This window comes from Carcharhinus amblyrhynchos, unplaced genomic scaffold, assembly GCF_965287045.1.
Source record: "Carcharhinus amblyrhynchos unplaced genomic scaffold, sCarAmb.v2.hapA scaffold_50, whole genome shotgun sequence".
NCBI classification, from domain to species: Eukaryota; Metazoa; Chordata; class Chondrichthyes; order Carcharhiniformes; family Carcharhinidae; genus Carcharhinus; species Carcharhinus amblyrhynchos.
Genome location: NW_027649791.1, coordinates 1,963,597 through 1,976,758, shown reverse-complemented (window position 1 = coordinate 1,976,758; position 13,162 = coordinate 1,963,597).

The following is a 13,162-nucleotide window of genomic DNA, read 5'->3' as shown; positions in this document are numbered from 1 at the left end:
TTCAATCCCCCTCGCTATGAAGGCCAGCATCCCATTCGCCTTCCTGACCACCTGCTGCACCTGCAAGCTGGGTTTTTGCGACTCATGCACAAGGACCCCGAGGTCCCTCTGCACCATCGCCTGCTGCAGTTTTTCGCCACGTAAGTAATAATCCTTCCTACCATTATTCCTACCAAAGTGGACCACCTCACACTTGCCAACATTAAATTCCATTTGCCATTTCCTGGCCCATTTGCCCAGCCTATCTAGATCCTTCTGTAGACTCTCCACACCCTCCGCACAATTTGCCGTTCCACCAATCTTGGTGTCATCAGCAAATTTTGACACCCTACACTCGGTTCCCTCCTCCAGATCATCTATATAAATGGTAAATAGCTGAGGCCCCAGCACCGACCCCTGGGGCACTCCACTAGTCACCATCCGCCAATCCGAATAGCACCCATTGACCCCCACTCTCTGCCTCCTATTTGACAACCAATCCTCTATCCACGCTAACACCCTACCCCCAACTCCATGTCCCCTGACCTTCTGCAATAACCTCTTGTGAGGTACCTTGTCAAACACCTTCTGAAAATCAAGAAAGACCACATCCACCGGCTCTCCTCTATCCACCGCCCTAGTCACATCCTCATAGAACTCCAGTAAATTTGTCAGACACGACTTCCCTTTAACGAAACCGTCATAATAAAGACTAATAGAAAATCTTTGACTAAAAATATTAGGAGTAAGGGAATGATGAAGGGAAATGTGTACCTTTAAAGAGAGATGCAGATAATAATTAATGGCTGGTTTGTACTTTGTATTAATTTTTACATTAGAAGAAAAGGATACGGTATTAGAGATGAAAGGGAAAGTAAAAACAAATCAAGGGAGGAACTTACTGGATTCAATACAAGTTAAAAAATGGTGAAAATAATGGGATTTGGGATAAATATATCTTCAGAACCTGATGGTTTCCTTCCTGAAAAGAAGTAGGTGAGGGAAGTGCAGAATTCTTGACCTTTGACCACAGGCCTCTCTGACTATTCTTGACTGTTTCTCTACTGCTGTTTGTCTAGTATTTCTTACATACTAATTGCTGCTATTATAGTAGACTAGAAACTAAAACAATGAAGTAATCCTTTCACTGTAGTTTCCCTTTAGATAAACACATGAGGAGGGAAAAAGTAGAAGGTTATAAGAACATAAGAACTAGGAGCAGGAGTAGGCCTTCTGGTCCCTTGAGCCTGCTCCGCCATTCAATAAAATCATGACTGATATCTTTGTGGACTCAGCTCCACTTACCTGCCTGCTCACCATAATCCTTAATTCCTTTACTGTTCAAAAATCTGTCTATCTTTGCCTTAAAAACATTCAATGAGGTAGCCTCAAATGCTTCACTGGGCAGGGAATTCCACAGATTCACATATGCTGATGGAGTTTGATAAAGATGGATAGAAGCAGGATCCTATAAAACTTGAAGATTGATAAGGACCAGTTGGGTTGAACGTCGTCTTATTTTGTGTTTTCTATATAATACTCCATTTTCTTAATGTCAATTTTAAAATAGGCATTATTATTTTCAAGATTAGTGATACGACGTAGACAACTTTATCTTGCTTTATAATCTTGTAGAAGTGTTTGGGAAGGTGTTAACTGTTCCACATTTAGAAATTCATTAGTATAAAGACCTGACACTCAATTTAAGTGAATAATTAACAAGTTTGTTTTTAACAAACCGGAGTTTTATCTAAACAAGTGACATGTTAATTAAAAGAAGGTTCGACTGAAACCCTGTTCAAATATACACAAGGGCCATTTAGTACCAAATCTGTAATAACAGAATTTTAGTCACACTCAACAAAATATATACAACCAGATCTGATGGCTTGTTGGAAGCTTTTGGAATTTTTCTGATGATTTCTCTGTAAGGTCATTCTGATTTGATATCTGTTAGATGGAGAATTCTCTTCAGAGATAGTTCTTTAGCTGGCAGAGTGGAGAAGGCCGCTCTGGAGAAGGCCTTCTGTGCTGGCTCACAGTTGAACTCAACTGAACTGAACTAGGGTCACTGAAGGCAGGCAGTTGAATTCCAATTTTATAATTCTAATGACCAACGCATTTTTTACATTAAGATTGGCTTGATACTGACAATAACATGGCACCGGGCAGCACTATGACAAAATGGTTAGTACTGCAGCCTCACAGTGCCAGGAACTCAGGTTTGATTCCCAGCTTGGGTTACTGTCTGTGTGGAGTTTGCACATTCTCCCAGTGTCGGCATGGGTTACCTCCGGGTGCTCCAGTTTCCTCCCACAATCCAAAGATGTGCAGGTCAGGTAGATTGGTCGCGCTAAATTGCCTCTTAGTGTCAGGGGGACTAGCTATTGTAAATGGGTTTACAATAAAACAGTAGAGGTTATGGGGATAGGGCCTGAGTGGATCTATGATCGGTGCAGAATCAATGGGTCAAATGGCCTCCTTCTGCACTGTAAGATTCTATGATTCTAACAGCAAATTCAAATTTGATAGGATCCTTTTAGCTGATTTACCCTTTTTAATCTGATATGCTATCAAAATGCAACCGCCTGCAAAGTCTTTTACCAAGGCAACCCTGATGCTTGGTCCTAGTTACAATTGTTGCAATCTATGTACTCTGTAGTTTAAACATTCAATCACTGAATACAAAACCAGCTTTTTATGTACTGTTGTCTCCTTCTGGTATTTTACATTCTTTACAAACATTTTTTATATCTTTACATACGCAGCTTTACAACATAAGTGTGAGCAGATTTGTAGGTTATCTTTAACTGACACTTCACAAATTAACAAAGAAATCAAACATGGATTTGTTTTAAAATTGGCCTGAATTCTCCAGTATCGCACACCCCACTACTGCTGCCAGCAAAACTGAGAATTTGGCGCTCAACCAAATCCCCATTCACAGCAGCGGGACTGGATAATCCCAGCGGCAGATGAAGTCAGAGAATTCTGTCCACTACACCGGAATAAATGCATTGACAAAAATCTAATGATTTGAATATACCAAGCCTCTACTTATTAATTTGCATTTATCATTTGGACCAGCTGTCATGTGCAGATGAACTTCAGTCTCTGCATTCTCCACTTTGAATTTATTGCGAATAAACTTTGTCTGCTTCTTCTGGATGGATTTATTCTGATTTTGTACGTGGAGATGAGTTTGGAATGATAACCAGCTGCATCTACCACATAATAACCACATAACAATGAGTTTTATCTATGCGGCATGTTTAATGTAATAAAGCTATCCAAAGTACTTGACAAGATTATTCTCAATCAAAATTTGGTATTGAGCAGTCGGACAAAAGCTTTAAAGTTTAAAGTTTATTTATTAGTCACAAATAGGCTTTTGTTAACACTGCAATGAAGTTACTGTGAAAACCCCTTAGTCATCATACTGCAGTACTTTTTCAGGTACACGGATGGAGAATTTAGCATGACTAATGCACCTAACCACCTTGGTCAAAGGGGAAGGTTACAAGATGCATCTTAAAGTAACAAAAAAATTGAGAGATGGAAAGGTTATAGAGGAAATTTCAGAACTTGGGGCCTCAGTAATTGAAAGTACAGCCAATAATGTCAGAGAAATTAAAATCAGGGATCTTCAATAGGCTAGAAAAAGGAACATAGGAGCAGGACTAGGCCTTCAACCCATCAAGCCTGCTCCACCATTCAATGAATCATGACTGATTGTCTGCTTGAATGCCTTTTCCCCACATTATCCACATATCCCTTTTATCATTAGCACTTAGAAAATCTGGCAATCTCTGTTTTAAACGTACAAAATGACTGAGCTTCCACAGTCCCCAAGGATAGAGAGTTCCAAAGGTACATGACCCTCTAAGCGAAAAAAAATCCCCTCATCCTGGTCATAAGTGGCTTCCTCCTTATTTTAAAATTGTATCCCCTGGTTCTAGCCTTCCCAAACAGGAGAAACACTTTGCATCCCTTTAAGCATTTTGTAGATTTCAATGAGATCACCTTTCATTCTTTAAAATTCCAGAGAATACAAGCCCTGTTTCCCCAACCTCTATTCATAGAACAGGCCTACCATCCCAAGAACAAATCTAGTAAACATTCATTGCACTCCCTCTATGGCAATATTATCCTTGTAAAAAGTCTGACAACACCAGGTTTTAGTCCAACTGATTTATTTGATAATACTCACAAGCTTTCGAGGTTTCCCTCTTCATCAGGTGAATGGAGAGTTCTGGCCAGAGAGATCGAGGACTTCATGCCAGCGAGCAAAGAGAGCGGCAATGCCGAGACCGGGTCGTCCCTGATCAGAGCCGCATTACCCATACTTAATGCGGCAGAGGCAGGCCGGAAGAAACCTGTGAATAGGTATGCTGGGTGGAGGGAGCTGGAGTACTGCAAGTGGGAACAACTACCCTCACAAGGCATTGGAACGCATTATTACAATAATGATAAAATATGAAACAGTTGGATAAAGGCTGCATATCAGCTTAAATCCCATCGTTTTATCAACAAGAGGGAAACCTCGAAAGCTTGTGAGTATTATCAAATAAATCGGTTGGACTAAAACCTGGTGTTGTCAGACTTTTGACTGTGTTTACACCAGTCCAACGCCGGCATTCCCACATCAATTCTATCCTTCCCAAGGTAAAGGGACTAAAACTGCACACAATACTCCAGGTGCGGTCTAACCAAGGTTCCATACAATTGAAGCAAGACTCTTCTACTCCTGCACTGGAAGCCTCCAGTAGGTAAGCTGAGAGTTTTGCATTGCTTTGGGAAATTATAGGGACTGTCAGAGAGATTTGAAAGTAAGGATGAGAATTTTAAAATGAGACACTTCTTGACCAGCTGTAAGTTAGAAAATATAGTGGCGGGGGGGTGGGGGGGGTGGTGTTGGTGGCTAGGAGAACTGAACTTGTAAAGATATGGGCCAGAATTTTATGTTGCTTGGGTGAATGTGTGCCTGACCCAGAAATATATGAAAGCATGGGTGAAGATGTCAGTGTGAGTCCCCGTGTCATCATGCACTCCCATAATATTTTGGTCAGTGAGGATGAGCAAGAGTTTGAGGAATGCCCACCAACAATCAAGCAGGCAATTTAACCCACTGACGGGCTTATTTTACGTAACCCATCTGCTTTAACTGGTGGCGGCTGGACTGATTGGATAGGTGGCTTTACATTTTAGCTGTAACTTCAAACCAGGGTGGGATGGAATGTCTGGGCTGAAATCAAGGCCACGATTCTCCCGAAAGCCTGAATTGGTGGGAAAACTGTTCTAGATCACAACTGTTTTCTCAGTTCAGCTTCTCACTCGAATCTCCTCCCTCTGTGCACTGCAGAGGTCACAATTGTGAATATCATTAAAAACCCAGCGAGGGGGGAGTGGGGGCGGCCTATTCTCACCAAAGAGCCTGAAATCGGCAGGATGAGCGGGAACCTGAGCATGTCGCTGGGAGATCGCTGAAAAGACCTCCCAGCATCCAGATCACTGCCGCCCAACTTCCACACACACCACAGGGCTCATCGCTGGCCTCCACAACCCCTCCACACACATTGCTGGCCCGCACAACCCCCCCCACCCACCCCCCGCCCCCCCCCCACACATTTCTGGCATCATCACTGACCCACACAACCCCCCTACCCACATCTCTGCCCACATCATTGTTGGCCCACACGATCCCCCCACACAGACATTGCTGGCCTCATCGCTGGTCTACACAACCTTCCCACACCATCACTGGCCTCACTTCTGTCCCCCCAGCCCATTTCCCCCCACACAGGGACATTGTCCACTCAATTCATGCCCCCATGGATTTGGATAATGTGGGTACCCAATCCCTCCATCCCTTGAACGTACTGTCCTCTTGGCTGCCCTGCAGAGAACTAGCTGACATGCTCAACCCCAGCTTGTGATCATTCCCTCTTTCGAATGGGAACCTTGAGTACTGCGTCCCCCCACCCCCCCTCGGGACACAGCAGCTAAGCGATTAGGAGTCCTGAATATTGCACCCTCCCCAGACACATTGAATGGCAGCCAATCAGCAACCTGAGGGATGAATGACACTCAACTGAAAGCAGCCTTCAAAATCTCTCACAAGGATTTGTTGTCAACAGGCTCTTGACTGGTCACACTCACTGTACCTGCACTCCCCTAACAAGCCAGAGCTGTACAGAAGCTGCAGGAATGGACACATAGCCAGTCATGCCACAAAGATGGCAGCGTACAAACCTGCTCCCAGATTTTCAGAGGCCAACCAGGAGCACCTGGTAGATGCCATGGAGGAGAGGTGTCATCCTCTGTTCCCCGGCCAGGACCCTAACCCAAAGGGTGCATCTGCCATGGCATTGTGGGAGGAGGTGGCAGAAGCAGTGAATGCCAGGCGCTCTGACAGGCAGTGTCACAAAAAAAATGTACGACCCTCTGTGAGCGGCAAGGGTGAGTGAGCATCCCTCTTGGAACCCCGCACATGCTTGGTATGGATGTCCAACCCTGCTTAGGCACCTGAAGGGCATGCAACAAGTGGCCCTTCCCCCAGGAACAGAATCTAACCCCTTCCCCTCACCCCTCAATAAGCACCCTTCAGTGGTGACCGCTTTCCCCTCTGAGACACAGGCATGCATTGTACACCGTGCACTGCAATATGTTAATGCTTGCTACCAAACTTACCTTCCCACAGGAAAAGAACATCCACAACACATGGGAAACAACACAGACTGGTGATGGTGTGCCAGGTCTGCAGCAGCTGATCAGCATGGAGGAGCGTGCCAAGGAGCTGGCAGAGGGTGATGGACACAGTAAAAAGTCTGACAACACCAGGTTTTAGTCCAACCTATTTATTTGATAATATTCTCACAAGCTTTCGAGGGGACAGCCTCTTCGTCAGGTGAATGGAGAGTTCTGGCCTCAGGTCTGAGGCCAGAACTCTCCATTCACCTGACGAAGAGGCTGTCCCCTCGAAAGCTTGTGAGAATATTATCAAATAAATAGGTTGGACTAAAACCTGGTGTTGTCAGACTTTTTACTGTGTTTACGCCAGTCCAACGCCGGCATACCCACATCAGAGGGTGATGGGCCATCCCAAATGGTCACCAACAGCCAGGTGGGCATCCAGCATGCAAGTGAGCAGAAGCGCATCTTCAACCTAGGTCCTCCTTGAAGTAAATGTGATGCTGCATAGGATGTTTTACCTCCCTCCTCTTAATGTGTGTTCTTTTTACAGCTCTGGATCCAGAGCAACCCGGCCGTTGGGGTGTTGCCACTGCCCCTGGTGATTGCACCCCCCTCACTGCACAGCACCAGCTAGGTGAAGCAGGCTGCAATCAAGGCACCCCTGGCTCCCTTCCCTGCCGGACTCCTGAAATCACCCACCCTCTTTCCTCCAGCTCTTCATATGGCGAGACACCCACATCACCCCCTCGCCGCTATTCCTCCCTCCTCCTGCTCCAGTTGGTCTCCCTGTTGTTGGGTGATGTTGTGAAGAATGCAGCAAGTGATAATGATGCATGAAGCATGCACAGGGTCATACTGGAGGGCCCCCCCCCCCAGAGCGATCCAAGCAGCAGAACTGCATCTTCAGCAGGCCGATGCATTGCTCAATGATGGACCGGGTGGTAGGAGGCCATTGTAGCGAGTCCTGACTCTGTCTCGGGCCTCTGCACAGGCATCATCAGCCATAACATTAGCCCAGAGATGTCTGACTGGCGGATCACAAAGCTGTCATGGACACTCCCTGGGTGGCGTGCACTGACCTGCATGATCGTCATTTGATGGTCGCAGACAATTTGGACGTTCAAGGAGTGGAACCCCTTCCTGTTCAGAAATTGCTGCGACTCTGCATGGCGATGTGTGTGCCATCCATTGCACCCTGCACATTGGGAATCCCGGTGATAGATGCAAAGCCGGGAGCCCGGGCCTCCTGTTGAGCATGGCCCACATTGAAATTAATGAACTGCCCTGCGTGGGCATACAGACCATCTGTGACCTGCCACATGCATTGGTGCACAGAGGCCTGAGAGATCCCAGCTAGGTCATCACTGGGTGCCTGGAGTGATCTAGAGGCATAGAAATTGAGGGCAGCTGTCACCTTCACATCCAAGGGAGCGGGTAGCTGCTCCTCCCCTCAAGGAATGTGAGCACCTCACAAATGTGTTGCACCGTGGTCTTGGACAGGCACAGCCAGCGATGGCAAATCTCCTCTGAGAGGGCCTTGAAGGATTTGTGAAGTCAGTAACTCCTTGCCCTTGGCACACTCCGCCTTCTGTGCATCCTCTCGGGAGGCTGCTCACTCACCTCCTGGCCCCTCAGTGGCAGCCTCCTGCCCTCCTCCCTGAGGGCCTGGTGGTGGCTGCTCCTACGGTGGTCTCTCAAAGAACAAAAAGAACAAAAACAGCCCGGGAAACAGGCCCTTTGGCCCAACGAGCCAGCGCCGCCATTTTAACATTACCCCCTCCACCCATGACCCTTATCTATTGTTTTATGGCCATCCACATTGAGGGAAACTAATTTAGGGACAATTTATTACTCCCAATCAGCCTAATAGCACTTCTTTGGGGTGTGGGAGGAAGCCGGAGTACCCAGAGAAAACCCACGCAAGCATGGGGAGAATGCGCAAACTCCCACAGACACTGGCCCAAATCCATGTGTCTGCACAGCAAACAGCCCATCACCTCCTGAGTCGCTGCCACTTCCTTCTCCACCTCCTCTGCTCCTGCTGCCTCCAATATTGCCAGCTCCAGATGGATCAAACCACGGTCCACCTGCACAGTGGGGTTTGGAAAGAGTATAGAGTGACTGATTATTCTCATTGGCTGCGTAGACCCAGCACCACCCCAATCCCTCACTTGGGCCAGAATCCCCACTTGTGGGAGCTGGCAGCCCCACACAATCCATGGTGCCATGCGCGGCCCAATTAGGGTTTTATGAAATTTCCATCATGACAAATGCTGGCACAGGTTATGCAGGTCAGTGTGCAGATGTGGGCAATGAGCCATTGCTGTGTGTACAACTGCAGCATCCATAAGAACATAAGAAATAGGAGCAGGAGTAGGCCATCTAGCCCCTCAAGCCTGCCCCGCCATTCAATAAGATCATGGCTGATCTGAAGTGGATCAGTTCCACTTTCCCGCCCTCTCCCCATAACCCTTAATCCCCTTGTCTGTCAAAAACCTATCTACCCGCGTTTTAAATATATTTAGTGAAGTAGCCTCCACCACTTCAACGGGCTGAGAATTCCAGAGATTCACCACCTTTTGAGTGAAGAAGTTCCTCCTCAACTCCGTTCTAAACTGCGCCCCCCCTTATCTTGAGGCTGTGCCCTCTAGTCCTGCTGTCCTTTCTGAGCTGGAAGAATCTCTCTACCTCTACCCTATCCATCCCCTTCATCATCTTATACGTCTCTATAAAATCCCCCCTCATCCTTCTAAACTCCAGTGAGTACAGACCCAGTCTATTTAATCTCTCATCATAGTCTAACCCCCTCATCTCTGGTATCAGTCTAGTGAACCTCCTCTGCACTCCCTCCAAGGCCAATATATCCTTCCGCAAGTGTGGCGACCAAAACTGCACACAGTACTCCAGCTGCGGCCTCACCAGTACCCTGTACAGTTGCAACAAGACCTCCCTGCTTTTATATTCAATCCCCCTCGCTATGAAGGCCAGCATCCCATTCGCCTTCTTGATTACCCTCTGCACCTGAAGACTGGGTTTTTGCGACTCATGCACAAGGACCCCCAGGTCCCTCTGCACCGTAGCATGCTGCAGCTTTTTGCCCTTTAGATAGTAATCCCTCCTACTATTATTCCTGCCAAAGTGGATAACCTCACACTTGCTAACATTATACTCCATCTGCCAGGTCCTCGCCCACTGCCAGGTCCTCACACACATCCATTACAGGCATGTATTGCTGGTCCGTGTCACAGGGCAGGGACAGACTGCAAAGCAGCACCAGATGTGTGCCCAGTGACAGCAGATTCCATGCAGTCCATGTCTGAACCTCTGCACCCCGGCCTGGAGCAGCAAATGCTTCATCTGGTTAGGCCTCAGTCGGCACATGGTACACTCCTCCTCCATCCGAAACACCAGCACTTAGTCGAACCCCTGACCACACCCAATGGCAAGACAATGCCACTGCAAAGTACCATGGAGGGGGAAGAGTGAGCAGGAACCCTTGAGGCTGCTTCCCACAGTGTGTTACATCGCTGGTCAGGAAGGGGGCGGGAAATGGGAGCCCTTGAGGCTGTTTCCCACGCTGCACTATAGCACTGCCCAGGAAGGGGGTGGGAAATGGGAGCCCTTGAGGCTGTTTCCCACGCTGCACTATAGCGCTGCCCAGGAAGGGGGCGGGAAATGGGAGCCCTTGAGGCTGTTTCCCACAGCGTGCTACAGTGCTGCCTGGGTGATGAGGGGGTGAGTGGGACTCCCTGACGGAACCTCACCCAGAGAGCTGTGAGGAAATAGAAGCACCCCCCCCCCCCCCCCCCCCCCCCCCCGACTCCCACCCCCCTACCCCAGATATCACTGGTCTATAGGCCAACACCTGAAGGCAGCAGGAGGAAGACACCAGACATCTCCAGGGCCAGTCTGCAATATCCCCCGTATGCTGCTAGCAGCACTTACCACCTCACGTCAGTTCAAGGCTGCCACACCAGGTTGTGATTTTTAAATACCTACTTTAATTCGCGCCAAAGTTACATCACACCAAAGAGTTGGGAGAAGCAGACGTGGGTGAAGGCTGTTGTGTGGATTCCAATAAAGGTAAGTAAACTCACGCTAATCAGCGACCGGCTGGTTTTCTGCAGGCTCCCTGTGGTGCCATTTTTCTCCAGCTGGGAGATGCGCGCGGGTCATAAAAGCTGGTGGGAAACCTGCGAAATGCTGACACGTGCATCTCCCAGTCCGACCCACCAGAAAAGTTGTGGGTTGCAATGGGAGAATCGCTGCCCAGATTACCAAATATGCCTGAGGACTGAGGTCTGTGTATGACAATGCTGCCTAGGCACTCGTGGCACAGTTTTCACATCAATATTTATTTTGCACGTGTCAGCTGCTCCCTCGGATAGCTGTGCAGTGGCTAACTCCCTGAGGGAACACATTAGAAGCCCTCACTTTCCCTGTTCTTGGTACCCACCCTCTTTCTGCCCTCCCCAGCAGTACTTACCTTTCACAGTGTGAGTTTACGTGTCTGCAGTTGTAGGGGGCCGACCGTGTGAAATGTTGGTGGACACGGGAGCCTCCATATCTATCACAGACTTACCCATAACAAATAAAATGATCTATGTAAAAGGAATTAATGGGCAGAAGACCCCTGCCTACTTAAGTGAAACCACCCTAGTAGGAATTAATAACGTATATATACCTATGCGATTTTATGTATGTAAAAATAATGAAGGAACTATTATGGGAAATGACCTGATGAAGGAATACGAAGTCAGAACAGATTATGGGAAGGGATGTCATGATGACTAGTATGGGGAAGGAATGGTGGTGGAAAGGTATGGGATGGGACATTGCCTGGTATTGTCATCGATGCATAACCTGTGCTCAATATAACAGAGAACAAAGAACAAAAACAGCCCTGGAAACAGGCCCTTCGGCCCAACGAGCCCACGCTGCCACTTTAACACTACCAGACCCCCCCCTCCACCCATGACCCTTATCTATTGTTTTATGGCAATCCACATTGAGGGAAACTAATTTAGGGACGATTTATTACCTCCAATCAGCCTAATAGCACATCTTTGGGGTGTGGGAGGAAACCGGAGCACCCGGAGAAAACCCACGCAAGCACGGGGAGAATGCACAAACTCCCACAGACACCGGCCCAAATCCATGTGTCTGCACAGCAAACAGTGATAGTCACTGAGCTGTCGTCTTGCCCAGTATCTGGTCCAGTTTAAGCACACACTAACGACATGAAGCACTAGGCCAATCTCGAACAATCAAGAGCAGCCAAGTACGACCCATCGCGTGTATGCCCCTCGTTGGACAACAAGGCGGACCGACTTAAAACCTGTGAATGAAAAGAGAAAAAACATTATTATCATACCATATCCATTTACCTTACCAGGGACGCCCCAATGCTAATGAACCTTATTTAAAACAGTCTCCTATATCCACCCATCTCCAACCCACTCATGTGCCTGTCTAAGTTACTCTTAAACAACTCCAGCGTGCCTGCCTCCACCACCTTACTTGGCAGAGCATTCCATACCTCCACTACCCTCTGTGTGAAAAACCTCCCTCTAACATCCATGTTATACCTCACCCTAAGCCCGTGGCCCCTCGTACTGTGCGTTTCTAACATAGGAAATAGCTTACCACTGTTTACTCTATCTATACCCTTCATAATCTTATATACCTCTATTAGATCCCCCCTCAGTCGCCGTCTTTCAAGGGAAAAGAGCCCCAATTTGTTCAATCTTTCCTCATAACCCAGTCCTTCCATACCAGACAACATCCTGGTAAACCTCCTCTGCACTCTCTCCAGAGTCTCCACGTCCTTCCTGTAGTAAGGCGACCAGAACTGTATGCAGTACTCCAAATGCAGCCTAACCAACGTTCTACACAACTGCAACATTGGACTCCAGCTCTTATATTCTATACCCCTTCCTACAAAGGCTAACATACCATAGGCTTTCTTCACAACCTTCTCCACTTGTACTGCCACCTTCAAAGACTTGTGCACTTGCACCCCCAAGTCTCGCTGCGTTTCTATACTCCTTATGGGCTTACCCTTTATCATATAACTCCCCCCTACATTATTCCGGCCAAAATGCATCACCTCACATTTATCCGGATTAAACTCCATTTGCCATATATCTGCCCAATCAACCAGCCTATCAATATCCCTTTGTATTGCCAGACACTGCTCCTCGCTGCCCGCCAATCCAGCCATCTTGGTGTCATCAGCAAATTTGCTGATCACACCACTTACTCCCTCTTCCAAGTCATTTATATACACTACAAAGAGAAGAGGTCCCAGTACTGAGCCCTGCGGCACACCACTAGTGACAAACCTCCAGCTAGAAAAGGACCCCCCCACTACTACTCTCTGACTCCTCTTAGCAAGCCAGTTCTCAACCCATCTAGATACCTGGCCTTGTATCCCATGAGCCTTAATCTTTTCTACCAACCTACCATGAGGGACTTTGTCAAACGCCTT